Source organism: Cynocephalus volans, chromosome 2 (assembly GCF_027409185.1).
Source record: "Cynocephalus volans isolate mCynVol1 chromosome 2, mCynVol1.pri, whole genome shotgun sequence".
In the NCBI taxonomy this organism is placed as follows: Eukaryota; Metazoa; Chordata; class Mammalia; order Dermoptera; family Cynocephalidae; genus Cynocephalus; species Cynocephalus volans.
Genome location: NC_084461.1, coordinates 55,746,001 through 55,768,061, shown reverse-complemented (window position 1 = coordinate 55,768,061; position 22,061 = coordinate 55,746,001). Strand labels below are relative to the sequence as shown.

Genomic DNA, 22,061 nt, shown 5'->3' with positions numbered 1-22,061 from the left:
CTGATTTTTTTTTATAGAGTGGGTCTTTGTGTAAGAGATTTTGAAAATTGTGGAGACCTGCCTAGATAATAAAATGCTCTAATACACTTCAGGGAATTGTGAGTTTCCAGCCATTTGGAGAAATGATGAGCAATAGGTTATAATGTTAAAATTATGGATATAAAAATTACCTTTTACATAACAAGTATGTGTATAAATATGATACTTAAATTGGGATATGTTCATGGAAGGATTATGTTACACTAATATGATTGGAATAAAACAGTTGTAGGAGTACACATAAAAAAGGAGTTTGAAATGACATATTTTTCCTACAAACTTCTTTAAACAATCTTACAAATTGTCAACTATACATATGGTCAATACATGTAATATTTTAAGCCTAGAGACTAATATAGAAGACATTCTTTTTAGCTCACTACCTATGTGTCCTCTGGAGAAAGGACAGTTTGTTAAATAATCTTTTTGGCTTTCATTTTTGAACTAATTTTCAAAGTTGGCTTGAAATGAATGACTGTAAAATGATATACTGAGCACATTTTGAAAATCAGTTTTTAACAGGAAAAAAAAAAAGAAAAAAAAAGAAAAAACATTGCCAATTTGAAATGTTGAGAAAATTTGGCAGAGTTTTTAGGGAATATAGAGTATTCTACTCACATCCTGAGATACTAGGTAAGTTAGAAAAAAATATAAAATGTAATATTCTAATATTTCATAATTATTTTGCCTTGGATGCCTATAACATTGCTTGATAAGACATTTAAACTCTTTAAAAAATTAAAGTTTTTTTTATTTTAAATCGCCAGGCAGTTTTATTTATTTATTAATTTTTAAAAATTGAAATATGGGCTGGCCAGTTAGCTCAATTGGTTAGAACACAGCCTTACAACCCTAAGGTCATGGGTTTGGATCCCCGTACCGGCCAGCTGCCAAAAAAACAAACAAAAATTGAAATATAATTGATTGTACATATCTGTGGGGTACTGCATTGGCTAGGCAGTTTTAAAATGTTGGCTTTTCCAGAGTTTTAGAACCTGCTGAAAGTGACTTTTAAATTCTAAGATTAAAAAATATTCTAACTTTGCAGAGAAACAGAAGACCTAGGGGGCTCCTCAGAGAAATGGCTGATTTCAGGAGTAAGTTAGGGTCAGTGCTCAAAAAAAATGCTGGGGTCATGTAACAAGGACATTGGAGCCTGATTGAATGAGTTCCCACTGGCCAACCTGTGAAAATAAAGTACAGTAATATATTACAAACCATTGAAAAACTAGGAATTGATGAGTCCATAAATAGGGGAGAATGAGGGGTTTTTCCTTATAGCAGAGTGCTGAGGGATGACTGGTAAAATAGAGATCTGTAGCATCACGATAAAGATTAAATCAGGCAAGGATCATGTATGGATGCTAAACTTGGAGAGAATTTTGATGAGGAGCAGGATATTTGATTGACTTCAAGTGTCAGGTTGCTTATTAAATTGCAAGAGTGGAAAAAACTCTATTAATTATGCAGTAAAGAAATCAAGCAATAGCTTAACCAGGTGGTAAAAGTTTACAGAATGAATGAAGGACGGATAGGACCTGGTGTGTCTCTAGATGTGACATTGTGGTCAAGAATGCCTAATCTCAACCTAATTACATCAGATAAATACAAAATGACAAATGTTTTCTTAAAAGAGAGAGCACTGTGTCCTCTAAAAATGTCAATGTCATAAAAGACAAACAGAAGTTGTGGAAATGTTTCACATCAAAAGAGATTAAAGGGACATCACAACTAAATGTAATACCCTACCCTAGACTGGATCCTATGCTGGAGGAGAAAAAATATAAAAGACATTATTAGGTCAACTGACAAAATTAGAATATGGATGGTAGATTAGGTAAAAGTATTGTAGTGTAAATTTATGCAGTGATATTCTCTGCGGTTATATAAGAGAATATCCCTAAGTGGATTTCTTAGGAAACATACATACTGAAATGTTCAGGGGTAAAGGGCCATGATATCAAACTGTTCAGAAAAAAATCTGTGTGTGTGTGGAGAGAGAGAGAGAGAGAGAGCATGACTGCAAGTAAAGCAAATAGGGTGAAATGTTAGTAATAGCAAGCAGAATGTGAGAATAGGTGCACCTGGGGAAAATGTACATGGGTATTCTTTGCTATTATCATTTTTGCAACTCTATGTAAATTTGAAATTATTTTCAAATAAGAGGGTTTTCTTTGTAAAAGGGATCTGAAAATACCTCGTTGTTGTTGGAATTAAAACAAAACAAAACAAACACAAAAACAAACAAAAAAACCCCAAACAACAAACCTTCCCAAGGCGTAATTTCATAATTTAGTACGCTAGTAAGAAATCCATTATTTAGAGACATTTGAAACTACATCACATAAAGACATGAAGAAGATTGTTTTGGGGCATCAAAGTGAACAATATGGTGTTATTACCTCCAGTGTCTATAATTCTTTCTCTTTGTGATTTTTGCAACTGATATAACCAAAGATGTGAGGAATAGATAGGCCATTGTAGTAAAGATAAAACAAAAATAGCAATGAGCTTATTGATAATGTTTTAACCTATTGTTTCTATTATTTTGGAGTAGTCAGGTGTGTAAGTAAGAAAAAAGGATTCAAACTATTGTATTTCCTTATAAATATATGTAGGATTAGAGAAGAAACAGAGGACATTATTTTCAATGACTTGAATGACTATGAATTCATACTGTTATTCATGAAAGCAATTGCCTGACTTCTGCTGGTATATTAACCATTCCTCTGTATCTTGCTTTTTTTTTTTTTTTTTTTTTTGTGTCTTTTTCGTGACTGGCACTCAGCCAGTGAGTGCACCGGCCATTCCTATATAGGATCCAAACCCACGGCAGGAGCGTCGCCGCGCTCCCAGCGCCGCACGAGCTCGGCCCTGTATCTTGCTTTTAAAGCTCCCTTTCTATCCTGAAGCTCTGTGATTCGATTTATTAATCCTCTAATCTACTCTAGTTTTTACCAGCTCGCTGGAACCTCTGGCAGCCTACTCTGTCAGTGCCTTCCTTACTTATTTTTTCATCTTGTTTTTGATCCTATGAACTATTTAGTCAGGAGGAATCTTAACCAATTCAAACAATTTAAAATGTTTGACCAAGCAAGTGTAAATAGTTTTTTTTCCCCCGATAGCTTCCTATTTTTACTTTCAGAATTATTTGAGATGGCTAGAATTACTATGTAATGTTAGGCCCTAATTATTTATGTTTCTAAGAAACTTTATGATTTCAAGCATCGAGAATTCTCTTGAACACCTTACATCTTGTGCTTTTCATTTAATCAAAGGAAAACCTTTCTAATGACAAAATTTCAAAAGTGGCCATTAAAGGTTTCTTTGTCACTCAAATGACACTGCATACGTGATTACTAAATCTGCTAATCTATTCCCATTAATTAATTTCTGATGTATAATGCCTGGAAACTGAAATCAGTTCATGCCCATCAGGACTCTTAGTTATTATCATGGTCTGGAAAGAACAAACAAGCCTACAGAAACCGATGTAATAATAAATATATACAGGGAAAGGGATAGGTATTAAATTTTACTTACTGCTATCTTGGGCTAGGCACTATGTACATAGTATTACAATTTCAAAAAGAGAAAAATGTACACACTCCCTTTAAAGAAAAAAATATTGTCTCAAATCATCCAGTATTAAATTATTTTTTTATTATTTATATATAAAACAAAATATGTTTGTTGTGTTTATAGCTCTTACAGAATTATAAAACCACAATAAATTATAAATTTAATAACAAGAAAAGTACAAAACCAATAAAAGATTCATCTTACTAGGAAGGTAAGAACCATTATTGAAACTAAATTGCCTTTTCAAACTGAATATGACACAGGTTTCTCTGAGTTCAGCATGCTTATAGCAGTGTGTGCTGACTATTCTCCCATAATTTTTCTCTACTTAAGCTGTTGGAAACCTTCATTTATATACCATTGTGACCTTATTTGGCCTTATGTAAGTAAGTATTTCTGTTTCTCATTAGGCCATGACAATTAAAGTAGTACTATTTGGGGACATTGTGACCCAGAACACAAATGCCAAAGCAGGCACTGACACTCCACAGCTGTATAATGTTTTCACATGTTCATTCACCTTATATGTTTATTTTTACCAGAATATACTTGTGTTCACTTTTCAGAAAAAGATTGTCATCAAAATGAAAATCCAGGCTAAAAAAATTATCAGAAAATTCCTGAATAGGAGGATTTTGTGGACTCCCAGGATGAGGCATTGCATTATGAGATCTAACCCTTGTATCAATTTTAATAGCTTAATATTATTTTACCATTTTACAGATAAGGAGATTAAGGTTTATAGAATTTAGTAACTTACCTCAAATCATACAATGAGAAACTAAATTTAATCCCATGTCTTTCTAGCTCCAAAAGTCGTGCTCTTTATTTTAGAACAAGTTGCCTGAACTGAAAGTTTAGAAGTTATATTGAATATAGGCTGAGAATTTCAGGATTATAACTTCATCCCCTGGACTTCATTAGAACCCTCAGATGCAGCAGGTTATAATAGGATGGTAGTTGAAAGAATGGTAAGGGTTGGGTTGATATATTTAGCGTAACAGTGTTAACAACATTTTTTGTACAAATTCTATCATTTCTTTTCTTTTTCTTTCTCATACCTTCTTAAAGCATGAGAATGTGGTGGTATTTCAGTTCACTGTTGTTCCAATTCACTGAAAATTCTTTTGTATGTGGTGGTATATAGTCATCTACACTTTTTTTGGGTAAAAGGTTAACCCACAAACCTCACTGTGGAAATTCCCAGGGGGACCCATGAGTTTAATCCACATGAAGTGAACATCAGATGAGTTATTGATGTTCTCCTTCTTCACCACCCTCTGAGACATTAAATGTCACTACTATAAAACTGCTGATCATTACCTACTTGGAGAGTAAGAAACTTATTCATGCAGTCCATCCAGTGCCCTGTTCCATCACTCAGACATCAGGTTGGCTTGACCTAACAATGAATCTGAAGTTTAGAATGACTTTACTGTCAACTTGTCAGACATTTTAAACTTTTGACTTAAACAGCACACTGTAATCATATACAAAGTGTGAAATTCTAGTCCTGTGCTGGATATAGAATTATAAAAATTCAAAAATGTGATATTAAGCACCTAGTTATAATAGGTGAATGACAGGAAAATGAAGGAATAATTAGTCTATGAGGTACGTTTTATCTCTTATTTTGAACATGTTTTAAATGAAGTAAATGTGAACATATTTTTGCATTTAAGGGTAATTGTATATATAAAGCTAGTTTTCTAGCTTTCAACCTAAATTTTAGGCTAATAGCATAGATTTTATTTTTTAGTACTAACTGTTTTTATTAAAATAAATAGACCACCTATATTGATATCAATAAATGCCAATTATCATAATATTGCCCCACATTTAAAAAATTTTAACTTACACATTGTAATTGTACATACCTATAGGGTACAGTCTGATGTTTTGATACAGATAAATGTTGTATAAAAATTGGGTTAAGGTAGTTAATGTATCAGTCTCCTCATGCATTTTTCATTTCTTTGTGGTAAAAAATTCAAATGCCTCTCATGTAGCTATTATGTAATATATAAAACTTAACTGTTGACCATAGTCACCCCAATTGGAATAGAACATCAGAACTTATTCCTCCTTTCTTATTGTAATTTTCTACCCGTTGGCCAGCCTCTCCCTCTCCCCGCCATTCCCGTCCCCACCTACCCAGTCTCTGGTAACCACTATCTTATTCTCTGCCTCTATAGTATCAACTTTCTTTTTCTTTCTTTATGTTCCACATGAGTGAGGTCACGTGGTATTTGTCTTTCTGTGCCTGGCTTACTTCACTTAACATAATGTCCTCCAAGTCCATCCATGTTGCTGCAAATGACAGGATTTTATTCTTTTTTGTAGTTGAATAGTATTCCATTGTGTATATATGCCACTTTCTTTTATCCATTCATCTGTTGTTGAACACTTAGGTTGATTCCATATCTTGGCTATTGCAAATTGTGCTGCAGTAAACACGGGAGTGCAGATGTCTCTTTGACATAATGACTTCATTTCCTTTGGGTATATACCCAGTAGTGGGATTGCTGGGTCAAATGGTAGTTCTATTTTTAATTTTTTAGGAACCTCCATACTGTTTTCCACAATAACTGTACTAGTTTATACTCCCACCAACAATGTGCAGATGTTCCCTTTCTCCACATCCAACCAGCACTAGTTTTCTTTTGTTTTTGATAATAGCCTTTCTAATGGGAGTAAGATGGTATCTCATTGTTGTTTTTATTTGCATTTCCCTGATGATTACTGATGTTGAGCATTTTTCATATGCCTGTTGGCCATCTGTATGTCTTATTTTGAGAAGTGTCTATTAAGATTCTTTGCCTATATCTTAATTGGGTTATTATTTCTTTTTTCTTTGCTGTTGAGCTGTTTAAGCTCCTTATATATTCTTGATTTTAACCCCTTGTCAGATATACCGTTTGCAAAATTTTTCCTCCTTTTCTGTAGGTCTCTTCACTATGTTAACAGTTTCCTTTGATGTGCAAAAAGATTTTTAGTTTGGTGTAATCCCATTTGTCTATTTTTGCTTTTGTTGCTTGTGCTTTCGAAGACTTATTTAAAAAATCCTTGCCCAACCCATGTCATGGATCATTTCCTCTATGTTTTCTTCTAGTAATTTCATACTTTCAGGTTTTACATTTAAATCTTTAATCCATTTTGAGTTGATTATTGTATATGGTGAGAAGTAGGGGGTCTAGTCTCATTCTTCTGCATGTGGGTATCCAGTTTCCCAGTACCATTTACTGAAGAGATTGTTTTTTACCCAGTATGTATTCTTGGCACCTTTGTCAAAGATCAGTTGGCTGTAGGTGTGTGAATTTATTTCTGTGCTCTCTATTCTGTTCCATTGGTCTGTGTGTCTGTTTTTATGCCAGTATCACTGCCGCACATTTGAAACTAAAGAATCACTCTCTCCTGATGGAATTTCAGGTATCATGGAAGGGCAACATGTGATAATTCTGAAATTGTACAATTTCCAAATAACTAAAATATAATCTGGCTTGCATTATTGTTCTTCTTTCCATAAGAAATCCAGTCAAATCATCTTTGTTTCTAGATAATCATTTTGTTCTTATCACAGGCAAAAAGTTAATGGTCAATGTTTGTTAAGATGATAATTAAAGAAATTGTTAGTCAATGCTTGTTAATATATTGTGTCATAGGTCCTCATATCCCCTGTGTTTAGTAGTATAAACTACACAACATTTCTGAAAGGTATTTTGTCAATGTGAATCAAGTTTTAAACACTTACATACCTTTGATCCATCAGGTATATTTCTAGGAATACCTTTTAAGGACACAAATGGATGTGCCATCAAAGATTTGTGTATAAGGATATTCATTACCATACTATTTATTATAGAGATAAATTGGATGCAACTTAAATATCTAGTAAAGGGGGATATTTAAATATAAATTTTCAAATAATATAAAAACAGGATAGAAATACTCATTGCCCAACTTTAACAAGGAAAAAAGTGAGATATTTTCGATAACAGACATGATGTAATAATATATGAGTTGGAATCCAATTAGAAAGAAATCATATTTAAGATGTAGCTTAGAAACCATTGATATAATTCTTTGTGGAGAACTCATAATCCTGGTAGTATTACATTTTATTTAGTTAACTATATTGTTAAAATGTTTAATATCAGGCTGGAGAGATTCTAGCTAAAATTTTGTTGCCATAAACAGTTTATCTTATCTCTGACCATAGAGGACATCACTGTCTCTTAATTCCTAGTCCTTTCTCTAATGCTTAGCCAAAATGAGTGGTGGAAAATTATAATGACTGCATCAAAACTTACATTTGGGCAGTGCTTATATTTTATGAGGTACTTCATATAATACATTATTTCTTTTTGGTAATTTTTAAGTTCCTACAATAGCTTCTTCTTAGTTATTATAAAATTGTCTGTATTTGCCCCTTTTTCTGTAAAATGCTCAATAATCTGAGACAAGATCATGCCATAGCAAAGGCATACCAAGCATTCTTCTATCCTGATGCTTTTAAAATTCATTGGGAATCAGATTTAGAAAGAGTGACTCAAGATGTAAATAATATGAGAAATAAAAATGTAAGTAATGATAAATATAATAATAAAATGATAATAATAGTTAATTTTTTACTGAGTGATTCTATGAACCTGTCCTAAGTAATTGATTTAAACTTAATAGCAGTTTTATAGTTTATACTGTTATTATGTAACCTCACTTTACAGTTGAGAAAACTGAGGCACAGAGGAGACTTACCCAAGAGCAACCAGGTAAAAAATGGCAGAGATGAGATTAAAAACTGAGGTCTATTTGACTTTAGCTTGCAGTTGTTGTTGTCCAGATATTTGTTGGTATTTATTTTATGCCAGCCACTGTGCAAGGAACTGAGTGTACATTCATGAATAAAGTATTTGTGCAGTCTGTACTACTGGAGTTTATATTGTAAGAGGGAAAGATAGGCAATAAACAAGTAAACAATATTTACTAATTGTAAATTCTGTAAAGGAACAATGTGCTGTGGACTGAATATATATGTCCCCCCCAAATTCACATGTTGAAATCTAATCCCCAAGGTGATGACATTAAGATGTGGGACCTTTGGGAGATATTAGTGCCTTTATGAAAGAGGCCTAAGGGAACTTGTTAGCCTGTTTTGCCCTTCTACCATGTGAGGACACAGCAAGAAGCCATCTATAAAGCAGAGAGCCCCTCACCAGACAAAAAAATCTGGTAATTTCATCTTGGACTTCCCAGTGTCCAGAAAGGTGAGCAATAAGTATGTGTGGTTTATAAATTACCCACTGTAAGGTATTTTGTTATGGCAGCCAAATGGACTGAGACAGAAATTGGTACTGATAAGTGGGGTGTTGCTATAACAAATACCCAAAAATGTGAAAGCAGCTTTGGAACTGAGTAATGGGTAGGGGCTGGAATAGCTTTGTGGTACACTGCTGTGAAAGGAGCCTTAAGGATGATTCTGGTGAGGGCTTAGGAGAAGAGGAGAGCTATAGAGAAAACTTCAGTGTTTTAGAGATTACCTAAGTGATTATTAATAGAATATTGGTAGAAATATGGACAGTGAAGACTATTCCTATGAGGTCTTAGATGGAAATGAGGAACATGTTATTGGAAAATGGAGGAAAGGCGATCCTTGTTATAAAATGGCAAAGAAATTGGCTCAATTGTGTTTGTGTCCTAGTGCTTTGTGGAAGGTAGGACTTCTGAGCAATGAAACAGGATATTTGGCAGAAGAAATATTTAAGGAAAGTGCTGAGGACATGGCATAGCATCTTTTGAATGCTTATAATAAAGTGCAAGAGAAAAAAATGAATTAAAGACAATTTATAATCAAAAGGGAAGTAGAATTTAAAGATTTGGAAAATTCTCAGCCGGCCATATTTTAATAAGTGTAAAAGTGTGTTTGGGAGATAACACCAAAGGTATGGTAAAGTAAATGTTTGGTAAGGAGATTAATATGGGTAGAAGGAAGCCAAATGCTATTTATCAACACAAAGGAAGAATGATCCCCGAAGCATTTCAGTGATCTTCAGTACTAGCCGACCCATTACAGGCACAGAATGCCAGGTTCTTGGAGGAAAAACAATTTCAAGGCTCCATATCCTACATTCCAGTGCATTGCTCCTTAGCAGCCCCAGTTGCAGCTCAGGCAACCTCTCCAGAAGGCGTCATGCAGTGCCATCTCTATGAGTGTGCCGAGTGCATGAACTATGGGAGCATGGCTATCTCCATTTTGATGTCAAAGTATGCCCCAGAGAGGCTTGGGGCCCAGGCAGAAAACTGCCACAGGGGACCACTGCAGAGAGCTCCACTAGTGCAATGCCCAGTAGAGCCATGGGAGCAGGGTTGACTGAGCCTTGGGGACCTGCCCAAACATGTTTGGAAGTGAGACATGGAGTTAAAGAAAATTATTTTCCAGACTTAAGATTTAATGTTGTTTGCCCTGTTGGGTTTTACACTTGGGACAACTTACGCCTTTCTTACTTCCTATATCTCCCTTTTGAAATGGGAATATCTATCCTGTGCCTGTTCCACCACTGTATTTTGGAAGTACATAACTGGTTTGATTTTGCAGGTTTGATTTGCAGGTTCACTTAATCAAATAGTTAAGACAATTATATTATTGTTCCTAGTCTATAGATGAGTGATTTGAGGCATATAATTAATAAATGGTAGATCTCTTAACTCCAATGGTCTTTCTACCACATCGTACTATTTCCCATAGATGATCAGTTGTTTTGGTTTTAGAACAAGTTAAGCAGAGTTTCTCTCTGTCTCTGCCTTGAACAAGCTAAACCTCTTTTAAAAGGGCAGGAATAGGTGTAGTAGGTTATAAAAGATGCAGATTTTGATCAGGCTGGCAAGAGCCATAACCTGGCAAATTTATCTGATTTGGGCAGCATATCTACAATAAGTAGACTATATCAATAGAAGTCAGGATTCCATTATCAAGAACTTAACAAGGTAGCAAGAAAGCTTTAATGATGATGGTGATACCAGGACTATTTGAGTTTCAAAACTCCAGGGGGCATATTTATATTGTATTCTCTATGTTATCCTCTGGAGTTGTGTAATATGGCGATACTCTATGATATATTAAGAGTAGTGAAAGACAGCAGTTGTTCAGTGAAAAAGCACTGAAGACTGAGGCCTTTTATTCTGGCTAACTCTGATAACTAGTAAATCATATTCCAAGACAGAATCTTTTCGTCTTAAAAGGCAGAGATCAACTGTCACAACTGCAGTTTCTCCAGAGAAAAATTGTCTTTGTACTTAGCTGGAGGACTTTCACATCAATATTTGAAGAGAGACAGCCATATCCTGTAGTCAAATTGAGGATATTTATGCCCCTTTCAAACACGGAGAGGTTTGGCAATGTGTCAGAAGTTCAAGACACCAGAGTTCTTATCATATGTTCATGTGATTTTGCACTTCAGTTTTTCTAAATTCAAAATAGATTGTGAAGGTAGCTCTGATTTCAGCTCTAAGAATTTTTAGTTATAGCTTAAATCAAGTTGAAATATCCTGTGATGATTGTAAGATGATTTATATGTAGGTGCAAGCTTTTTGTGATGTTAAGATTTCTATTTGACACAGAAAATTTTCTTTTTGAATAGGTGATGATTTATTTTGATTTGAAATTCTGAATCCCAAAGATTCTTACCATGAACATTGTGTTGTTTGGCAGGTAGCTTTCCCTAAGATTATTTGAAAGTTTCTTATTCTTAATTGCATATGTTATACAATATAGAAGTCCACTAAGCAATGCTTCCAAAACTGTTTGCATTTAGTGGATTATGCATGACACCATTTTTGAGCTGATGAAAGGAGTCAATAATAGGAAAATAAGATCAAATGCGTTTTCAAGATGTTGAAACACTCGCTGCCAAAGAGAAGAATAAGTATTGGGCTAAAATGAATTAACAATAAACTTTGTATCCTATAACCAGAAAATATCATTTGGGGTGAGCAGGTAAGAATTTGAAAAATTCACATAAATGCTAAAATTTTCTTTTACTTCTCTCATGCTAAGTTTAAAATTTGCCAAAATAGCATTATTTTCAGCCTACACATCAGGGATGTGTGGTTTTCCTAGCATAAAAGAGGTCAAAGCTGTTGTCCCAACCTTGTTTGCCATAGATTAAACCATCTTGCTATGTTAACCATATTGACTTAAAAGTAGAAAAATAGAAATAACCAGCATTTGAAGCAGCTTAAGCTGAAATTATATTGGTTACATACTATAGTATATTCTAGTTATTTCCCACCAAAAGGTAGAGAATTAAGTATTTTAGTTACATGAGAATTATATTTTTCTCCTTAGATTAGTCACATAACCAGACTGCAGTAAGTACTTAATACAGAAATTACTTCAAATATAATTTAATGTGTTATGAGTCAAAAACCCTGACAAGCTCCTGCAATGTCTTGGTTACATCTTTATGAATTTTAGATATTATGTACTACCATGGAAAAATGCTAGTTGTTTTAACTTTACCTTTTGGATTTTGGATAAAATGGGATTTGTTTTATATATATATTCCTTCTACAGTCTTTGATGCCAAACTTAAGAAACAAGTCATTTTTATTCAGTGATATTTAAAAGTTTCTTTTAAAAAAAATTTCTTGACTAAAGTAGGATAGCTCTACTTGTGTTTTAAATTGGATTTATGAATGACTACTCTACTGGAGTGAAAAATATAGAATGATTTCTACTTGTCTTTTACCCAGTGAAGGCAGAAATCTCTTCTGAAGTCAATAAAAGGTTAGCAAGGCAAAAGGAAAATATGTGATGGAAAGAATTGAACCCAGTAATTCCTGCTATTATGATAACTTTCATCTGAAACATGTGGAGTACTCGTTAGGATCTAGTTCCCTTTGTTGAATTAATATAGTAAATATTTATAGATTTTGAGCAGTGTTTACTTTCTAGATTTATAATTTGATCATGTAGGAAACAGTCTCAGAGAAATACCTAACCCTGGAAAATTTTTGGAGGAAAAATAATGTTCTTTGACAGAATTATCTCTGATTAAAACAGCAACAATAAAATGAAGTTATTTTATTAATTTTGATTGGTTAGTTCATTAAGTAAAAGTACTTTTCTTTTCATGTGGAAGATTTCATCTGGCTTCTTAGCAATGCTGTGAAGTTGAGAGCCAGTATGGGAGAATCATGGCATGGAGAGATAACTTGCCAAATGGTAGATAAAAGTAGTTATTGGTAGCATCAGTACTAGAACCCAGATCTCTTGACAGCCTAACTTCATGTTCTTGTAAGCCAACCACAGTTTCATTGTATAACCTGTTGATCGATCTGCACAGTTTTAACAGAGGTTAGCTCCTTTAAAAGTCTACCAGAATGATTCATTCAGCTATACAACCATGACTTCATCCAAAGCCATTTGAATGATAAATAAAAAATTACCATTGTAAAAATCATTTTTACTCAAAAAAGTAGAGAATGGAAATAAGGTGATACATTGGGTTAGTCACCAATTTCTAGCCTAGCTGATTTAGATCTTTATCCTGGCATGAATTTGGTGGCACCTCCTAGTCCTACATGGACTTGTTTCCACATCAGACAAAACCACTGAATGGTTTTGTGTAGTCTGGCAGGATTGTTAGTTGCAGTGGTGTAGAAACGGAAACGATTTGGGAGTTGTAGGTTGAAACCAAGGTGCCTGGTTCTGTGAAGTGGTATTGGTACTGAACTTTAAGTACCAGATTTATGTATATATTTAAAACAGTTTTTTTAAGGTGGATGGTAGTGGTGGCTATTTGAGTGTCTCTGGAATACTGAGACATTTGGCGTAATTGTATATCTTATAAGAGGAATTTTGGAGCAGAATGGGTTTTAAATTCACTGCAAATTTAGAATCCAAACAAAACTTATTTCATGTTTGTATAAACTATTTTAAGCCATCTTGATCTTACTAAAAATTTTTTTCTGTAGTTTAGTTTTTGTGTTTAAGGCTAGCTTTTCCTTTTTCACTATGGAATTCATAATCAGTGGGCCTGCTGAGTCACTTCTAGACTAGTCCTGAGAGAGGTTCATGCTATTCTCTTAGGTTAAATTCATTGTAATCTTTATTTACAAATAATTATTGGGATCTAAAGGCTTCACTAAGTTCTTAGGAAAGTTACCATGATAAAGAGAACATATGATTAAACCTTCCAAAAACTCCCATTGAAGAGGCATGTTAAACTCTTAAAATGTATTAAAAATTTTATAAAAGAGATACAGCATTAAGATTGTATTTTTAACAATTTACCTGAAGTACATAAATATGGAGTTGTTTTGAGGATATATTCTACTTCTTCTGAACTCTCATAACATTCACTCTTAGGTTTCTGGATTGAAGAACTAGATCACAGTGCTTTGTAATGGTCTACTCTCAATTTGTGAATGAAAAAAAGAAAATGGTTTTGAATTTTGAATTATAAATATATTATTGCCTTAAATCTATAATTTCATTAATTTTTTACACAGTTATCTTTTCTATTGCTTGACAAGTAATTCTAACACATTGAGTAGCTTTTTTGTTTTATTTAAGCTTTATTAAGATACAATTGACAAAAATTCATTATGTGTACTGTTTATGACATGATGTTTTGATATATGTATACATTGTGAAATGATTAAATCAGCTAATTAACATGTATTACCTCATATACTTATTAGTCATTTCTGGTAGAGAACACATAAAATGTACTTTCTTGGCAATTTTTTTTTTTTTTTTTTTGACCAGTAAGGTAAGGGGATCGCAACCCTCGGCACGGTGTGGTCTGCACCGCACTCAGCCAGTGAGCGCACCGGCCATCCCTACATAGGATCCGAACCCACGGCAGGAGCGCTACCAGTGCTGCACTCTCCCGAGTGAGCCACGGGGCAGGCCCTCTCTTGGCAGTTTTTAAGTATACAATATGTAATTATTAACTGTAGTCAGCATGCTGTGCAATAGATCTTAAACACTTATTCGTCCTGACTGAAGTTTTGTACCCTGTCATCAAAGTCTCCCCATTCCCCCTCCTCCCTCTCCCTACCTTCTGGTTACCACTGTTCATTCAACTCTCTACTTCATGAGTTTGACTTTTTTAGATTCCATATATAAGTGAGATCGTGCAGTATTTGTCTCTCTGTGCCTGGCTTATTTCACATCCATGTTGTCTAAAATGACGGGATTTCCTGCTTTTTTAATGCTGAATAGTATTTCATCATTTATATATACCACATTTTCTTTATCCATCCACCCATTGATGGAAACTTACATTGATTGCATGTCTTGGCTATTTGTGAATAATGCTGCAATGAACAGGAGAGTGTAGATATCTCTTTGACATATTGATTTTAATTCCTTTGAAGACACAGTATACCTAGAAGTAGGTTGATAGACCCTATGGTAGTTCTGTTTTTAATTTTTGAGAAACCTCCACAGTATTTTTCATAATGGCTGCAGTAATTTATACTTCCGCTAATGGTGTATTGGGGTTCCCTTTCTCCACATCCTCACCAACACATCTTTTGTCTTTTTGATAATAGCCATTCTAAAAGGTACAGGTGATTTCTCATAGTGGTTTTAATTTGCATTTTCCTACTGATTAGTAATGTGAGCATTTTTTCATACACTTGGTCATTTGTATGTCTTCTTTTGAGAAATCTCTATTCAGATTCTTTGCCCGCTTTTTAATCTGGTGATTTATTTTCTTACTGTTAAGTTGTTTCAATATATTTTCTACATATTTTGGTTATTAACCCCTTATCAGATGTATGGTTTGCAAATATTTTCTCCCAGTCCATAGATTTATCACTCTGTTAATTGTTTTGTTTGCTGTGTGAAGCTTTTTAGGTTACTACAATCCCATTTGTTTATCTTTACTTTTGTTGCCAGTGCTTTCGGGGTCATATTCAAAAATCATTACCCATACCTGGGTTTTGGAGATTTCTCCTATGTTTTCTTCTAGCAGTTTTACAGTTTCAGGTCCTACATTTAAGGCTTTAATTCATTTTGAGTTGACATTTATATATGGTGTTAGATAAGAGTCCAGTTTCATTCTTCTGCATGTCCTTCATTCTGTTAATGTGATATATTACATTTATTGATATGTATGTCAAACCATCCCTGCATTCTTGTGATGAATCCCATTTGACCATAGTGAATGATCCTTTTAACGTGCTGTTGAATTTGGTTTGCTAGTATTTTGTTGAGGATTTTCTTTGTACTATGTTTATCGGTGATATTGGCCTGCGATTTTCTTTCCTTTAGTGTCCTTTCCTGGCTTAGGTATTATGGTAATGCTGGCTTCATAAAATGAGTTTGGAAGTACCTCCTCTTCTTGAGTTTTTGGAAAAGTTTGGGAAGGATTGGTGTTAATTTTTCTTAGATATTTGGTATAATTCAGCAATGAAGCCATCAGGTCCTGGGCTTTTTTTGTTGTTGTTGTTGGGAGTTTTTGATAATGGATTTGATCTCCTTACTCATTATTGGTCTGTTCAGATTTTCTATTTATTCAGTGATTCACTCATGGTAGGTTTTATGTTTCTAAGAATTTTTCCATTTTTTTCTAGGCAATTTAATTTGTGGGCATATAGCTATTCATACTAGTCTGTTATGATTCTTTGTATTGCTATGGTTTCAGTTGTAATGTCTCCTTTTCATTTTTAATTATTTGAGTCCTGTCATTTCTTTTTTAGTTAGTCCAGATAGAGATTGGTTAATTTTGTTTACCTTTTGTTTACCTTTTCAAAAGACCAACTCTTAGTTTTATTAATCTTTTCTATTGTTTTTCTAGACTCTATTTTATCTTTGCTCTGACTTTTTCCTTTATTTTGCTGACTCTGGGCTTAGTTCTTCTTTTTCTAGTTCCTCAAGGTGTAAAATTAGGTTATTAATTTGTCATCTTTCTTCTTTCTTAATGTAGGCATTTATTGTTATATACTTTCCTCTTAGAATTGCTTTTGCTGCATCCCAGAAGTTTTGGTATGTTGTACTTCCATGTTCATTTTTTTCAAGATATTTTTTGATTCCCCCTTTGATTTCTTCTTTCACCTATTGGTGGTTCAGGAGTGTGTTGTTTAATTTCCACATATTTGTACATTTAAGAATTTTCTTCCTGTCACTTATTTTTCATTTTCATACCATTGATATAAATGGAGTGGTTTTATACACAGTTTTTGTGTCCTATAAATTCTATTAATTATGCTATTATTGTGCTTGTTTTGGCAGCACATATGCTAAAACTGGAATGATAAGAGAAGATTAGCGTGGCCCCTGCACAAGAATTATACTATTAGTATTTGTTTGACACTGCTTTCTTCTCTGCCTTAACCCCTACCATACCCCACAGCAAACTCTATGCCAAGCCCACTTAGTGTGTCCCTGTCTGTACTAGAGGCTATTTTATTAATAATGTTATCACTCCTGAAAAATATGTAATATCTTCATTTAAAATAAGAAGATGGATAAATCTGAACTGAGGTATGGAAGGAAAGCAGAGAGAGAAAACTGAACACCTTCAATGTTTATTGCCCCAAACACACAATTTTAACATACTCTAAAACTTCAGAGAACAGCTGCATCAGGATATTTGGTTGGAACTTAAAATTCTCAATAGAGTCCCACTTTCCAGCAAGACTGAGTCTGAGCAAAGTGATAAATGTTAGCATGGTGTTAATGGCTTAAATTAATTTGGAGAGATATACACACAGGTGATCCTTGGTAGTGATGACAATGCATGTGAGCAAAAGATATTAAATGATAAACAAGAAAAGGTGCAAAGTACTTTACCTAAGAAAAGAATTGAAAAGCATGGCTCTTTGGGGCTAGCCAGCTGTTCTCTGGTCCTGCTGTTTGGCTCTTCCTTTATTTTGCATGCCTTCCGTTCTTATGAGATGTCTTTTTCAGGTAAACAAAGGGGAAAGAATAGTAGTAGTCCTCATTTGCTGTAATTGTGGAGAGGTTCAATGGCACCACAACCAGGAGCAGGGTGCAGTTCTGTTTGCCGAGATCAGGGCTCTTTCTATTGAGGACAACGAGTTGAGAAGATACTCACGAAAATTTTATTTTCATGATGAAATATTTGCAACTTAGAATATTTCAGTGGATTATCATTACAATTGTCTGTCTTTATCTAATATGTTTATGATTCTTTATATTTTTCTAGCTATCAAGCTTGCAAGATAAATATCATAGTGGTCAATTGGATGTATGAAACATATTAAGAAAACTCAAAATGGTACAAATATTCAATCAAATATTTAATCATATAAATATAAGCTAAGAATATGTTTACTAAATGTAGAAGTCCTGGGAGTAAAAAAAAAATCTCCTCTGCATATGAATGATTTCTTATCATGACTTTGTTGTATAAATGTGTGCATTTGTGTGTGACCTAAGAATGTAGGAAACAATTAAAAAATTTAAAAAATAGAATTAGAATATATAATCCAATGTAATGACAGCAATAATAAATTCTAGAACACATATTTTCCAAAATAATCTCATGCCTGAAGAGTATTATTAGTTTTATAAAAAGTTCTTAGTCCTATTATAATACACAAACTCTAATAAATTAATTAAAATGAGACTGATTATTTTAATAGAATTAAAATAATTTTGGTTCTAGACTAAACTTCTTGGCCATGCTTTAGATAATGTGTTTGATTTCCATCTCTTATTATTTCCCATGGGTAGAATAAATCCAATTCTGTTTATCAAAGTTGGCTTTATGTTTCATCTCTCAAGTGCTCACTATTTTGAAACCCAGTGGCTAAGTGCCATAATAGGCTAAAGATGTAATTAGAGAAGGCATTTGATTGGAGTGAGAAAAAGGGTATGTTTACTTTGGTCAAAAATTTTTTCTTGGTTCAGTAACGCCAGGTGTAGGTGTCACTGTTCAATTTCCCTTTTGCCATAATGATTCTTTGGTGAGAGAATCATATCCTATATAGCATAGGAATTGAGTAAGTTGATAATGGAAGTTGAAACCTCAGGTGAAAATAAGTTTTCCAACTGTTTGGAGGGTCATTCTAATCTCTTGAATCTCGCCCTTCTTGTCTATAAAAGAAGAAGCCAGCTTGGATTACTGCCTTGTCTTTGTACAATTTTAACATGTAATTATCATCCCCTCTTCTAACTATTGGCACAATGATTCATTTTTACAGTATGTTCATGTTGATCTTCATTTTAATAGGTCATTTTGCATTGAACATCACCACATCATATTGCTACACACCTTTGGATTATGATGAGTCCACATGAGTGGACGTCGGGGCTTTTGCTCAGAAAAGTTTTTACTCTTGAAAGTAGTGTTTAGTGTCAAGGAACTAGAGGAAAAATTTAGAAGATATACTAGATTTAGGAAACAAACAGCAAGAGCACTCTGGGGATTTCAAATTTGATTTATAACTGTTCTTTTTTAAAAAGTTGGCTACTTTTACAGTGCTCACAAGACTAAAAGAATAGCTTTTTTTGGAAGAAAGGTTGAGGACTATTAAAATTGACAGAGAAAATTTACAAGGCAAATATGTATTCATAGTCACCACAATTCTTTTCCTGAGACTTCATTTATCTTAACTATATTAGGGCTAATAAGTTTTTAGGTTGGCAGCCTTCAAGGAAAACCTTGTTAAAGATTCAAAATAAAATGTGAGGTAATGCTCAGATTGCTATTAGTTACATTATAATACTACAAATACGATCTTTCAGTGTCTATCTTGTGAATTCAGTTTAGTGGGAATCTATAGAAATTAGGATATTGTTAATTCGTTTGGAATTTGATTAGATTTTAGCAAAGAAATGAAAAGAAGTTACTGGTATTATCAAACAATTTTAAAAAACCATTTCCTATAAACTACTGAATTAGACTAACTTAATTAGTTTGTAAATATTCGTATTAACAAAAGCAACAATAATTAAAATATCAACATTTATTATGCTAATATGCACAGTATATATGCACTATCTAAGTTTACCCACAAGTAATCCCAGGAGCTGTATTATTTTCCCCATTTTGAATAGCTGAGAAAACTGAAATTACATAAGTTGGTGAGGTATGGGGTAGTTTTAGAACTAGAACCTATGTTGCTTTATCCACTACACTATATTGTTAACTCATGCTAATCTTATTCCTTTAATATTAATGGAGCTTCCAGCTTCATTTAAATGTAGTCAGGTACTCATCCTCTGGACTTCATGCTATTTTTCCTCTCTAACCATTCTGCTTTATATTTGTCCCCTACTATATTTCATTATTCTAATCTCTGGTCAATATTTTAATTTGATAAATTATTTTAGTCTAACACTACTCTGTACCATGATATAAGACAATGATGACACTCACCATATTTCTCTTCAATTCCAATTGCCAATAATTAAGAATATTGGAAACCTAATCATTGCACACGTACAAGAAGTGTTTGTGTTCTAAAAGACTGAGTGTCAGAATTTGTAGTCCTTTGAAAAAGATATGGTTATGAAGGCCTTGTTAAATTTGCTCCATCACCTTCAAGTCCCAACCCAACACTGACTGCCTCAGAGACTAGAGAGCGTGAAGTATGAAACACAAAAATGCTTATAAAACTGCATAAAGTCTCAAAGACCTATATTAAAAATTTCCCAGTATCCTGACTTAATTGCCATGAAGGAGAAAAGCAATCATGGTGTTCTATGCTTCACCTGAACAAAGTTGTTCTAAACAACTTTAAAAAATACCTAATGGGCACTGATGCTGTGCTCTACAAGTGTGGATGCAAAAGATGTGTATAAGTGATAAAACAAGAAGGTTAATTTATTGCTTAAAGTTAAAATGGTAACCAAAAGTGCAGTCAAAAATGATTAAATATATTACAAAGATGAGCATACAGACAGTTCTTTAAATCATTGAATTTATTATCCATAGAGAAGCAAATAAAAGATAATGTCTCAAACTAACAAATCAAAAAATTGCAGTAAAAATCATATTATTTAGAAATACTGCACCAACTCCCAGTAGTGACAGTTTAAAGAATTAACAGTGGTTTTAGCTAAGCCACTGAACTGTCATGGCAATTAAGTACTGATCTTTGTTTTCCATCTCTTAAGCACACTTACTTCTGAACTATGTATGATACGTACTTCTTACCTGTGTGATAGCAGTAGATGACTCGATGGATTTTATCTGGCTATGTATCCTTCCATATTAGTAAGTCTTTAAAACCTGTAGGTTCCTACCCAGTGGCAACAAGGTCCGTTTAATTTTCTTGGTATTTTATATGGCTTAGCTCCACATGTAATAAGGTTATTGTGAAAACTCTTTTTCAGATCTTATTTAGTTAATGACAGGATAGAATATCTAGTAGAGCAAGGTAACACAAATGGTAATAACACATTGTGACCCTCCAAGCTTTTCACTGTTTTCTGCAAGAGAAACTAGTCAGTATACTGGGAAATTTTTAATATAGGTCTTTGAGACTTTATGCAGTTTTATAAGCATTTTTGTGTTTCATACTTCACGCTCTCTAGTCTCTGAGGCAGTCAGTGTTGGGTTGGGACTTGAAGGTGATGGAGCAAATTTAACAAGGCCTTCATAACCATATCTTTTTCAAAGGACTACAAATTCTGACACTCAGTCTTTTAGAACACAAACACTTCTTGTACGTGTGCAATGATTAGGATTCCAATATTCTTAATTATTGGCAATTGGAATTGAAGAGAAATATGGTGAGTGTCATCATTGTCTTATATCATGGTACAGAGTAGTGTTAGACTAAAATAATTTATCAAATTAAAATATTGACCAGAGATTAGAATAATGAAATATAGTAGGGGACAAATATAAAGCAGAATGGTTAGAGAGGAAAAATAGCATGAAGTCCAGAGGATGAGTACCTGACTACATTTAAATGAAGCTGGAAGCTCCATTAATATTAAAGGAATAAGATTAGCATGCGTTAACAATATAGTGTAGTGGATAAAGCAAACACAATAGTTGGCTGCATAAATAGGAATCAAGAATTTAGGAAATTTGAGATTATTTTCCCATTGTACTTGCCCCTGGTCAGACCCTTACAAGAGAGAGCATCGTTTCTAGTTCTCAGCTCTACTGCTAAAGAAGGACAAGAAGAACTTGGAGGAAGTTCAGAGGAGGACCACAAAGATGATTAAAGGGTTGAAAAAGAAACTAAAAGAAAAAATTTAAGTAGCAGGGATTATTTTTCTAGAAAAGAGCACACTAAGAGGTATTTAACTCTGTGCTCCAAGAGGTATTTAACATCTGTGCTCCAAGGATGGAGGCCAGATGTTCTCAATCTTCACTGAAGTTCAGAGAAAAAGAATCAGCGTAACCTGCAGCATGAAGGATTTAGGTTAAATATGAGGAAAATTTTACACTAGGAATGTTAGAATAGGTGACTATGGAACATGTGACATCTTTTATAATACTGTA

The 22,061-nt window shown here is 33.7% G+C and overlaps 1 protein-coding gene and 1 non-coding gene across 2 annotated transcripts in view; both read left to right on the top strand.

Moving 5' to 3' along the window:
* The window catches only part of ADAMTS6 (ADAM metallopeptidase with thrombospondin type 1 motif 6), a 271,483-nt gene that overhangs the window by 69,788 nt on the left and 179,634 nt on the right, over positions 1–22,061 (top strand). The gene's annotated exons all lie outside the window — the stretch shown is intronic.
* On the top strand, positions 16,849–16,955 carry LOC134371333 (U6 spliceosomal RNA). Its single transcript, XR_010022769.1, has one exon. It is a non-coding gene; the product is annotated as a U6 spliceosomal RNA (small nuclear RNA).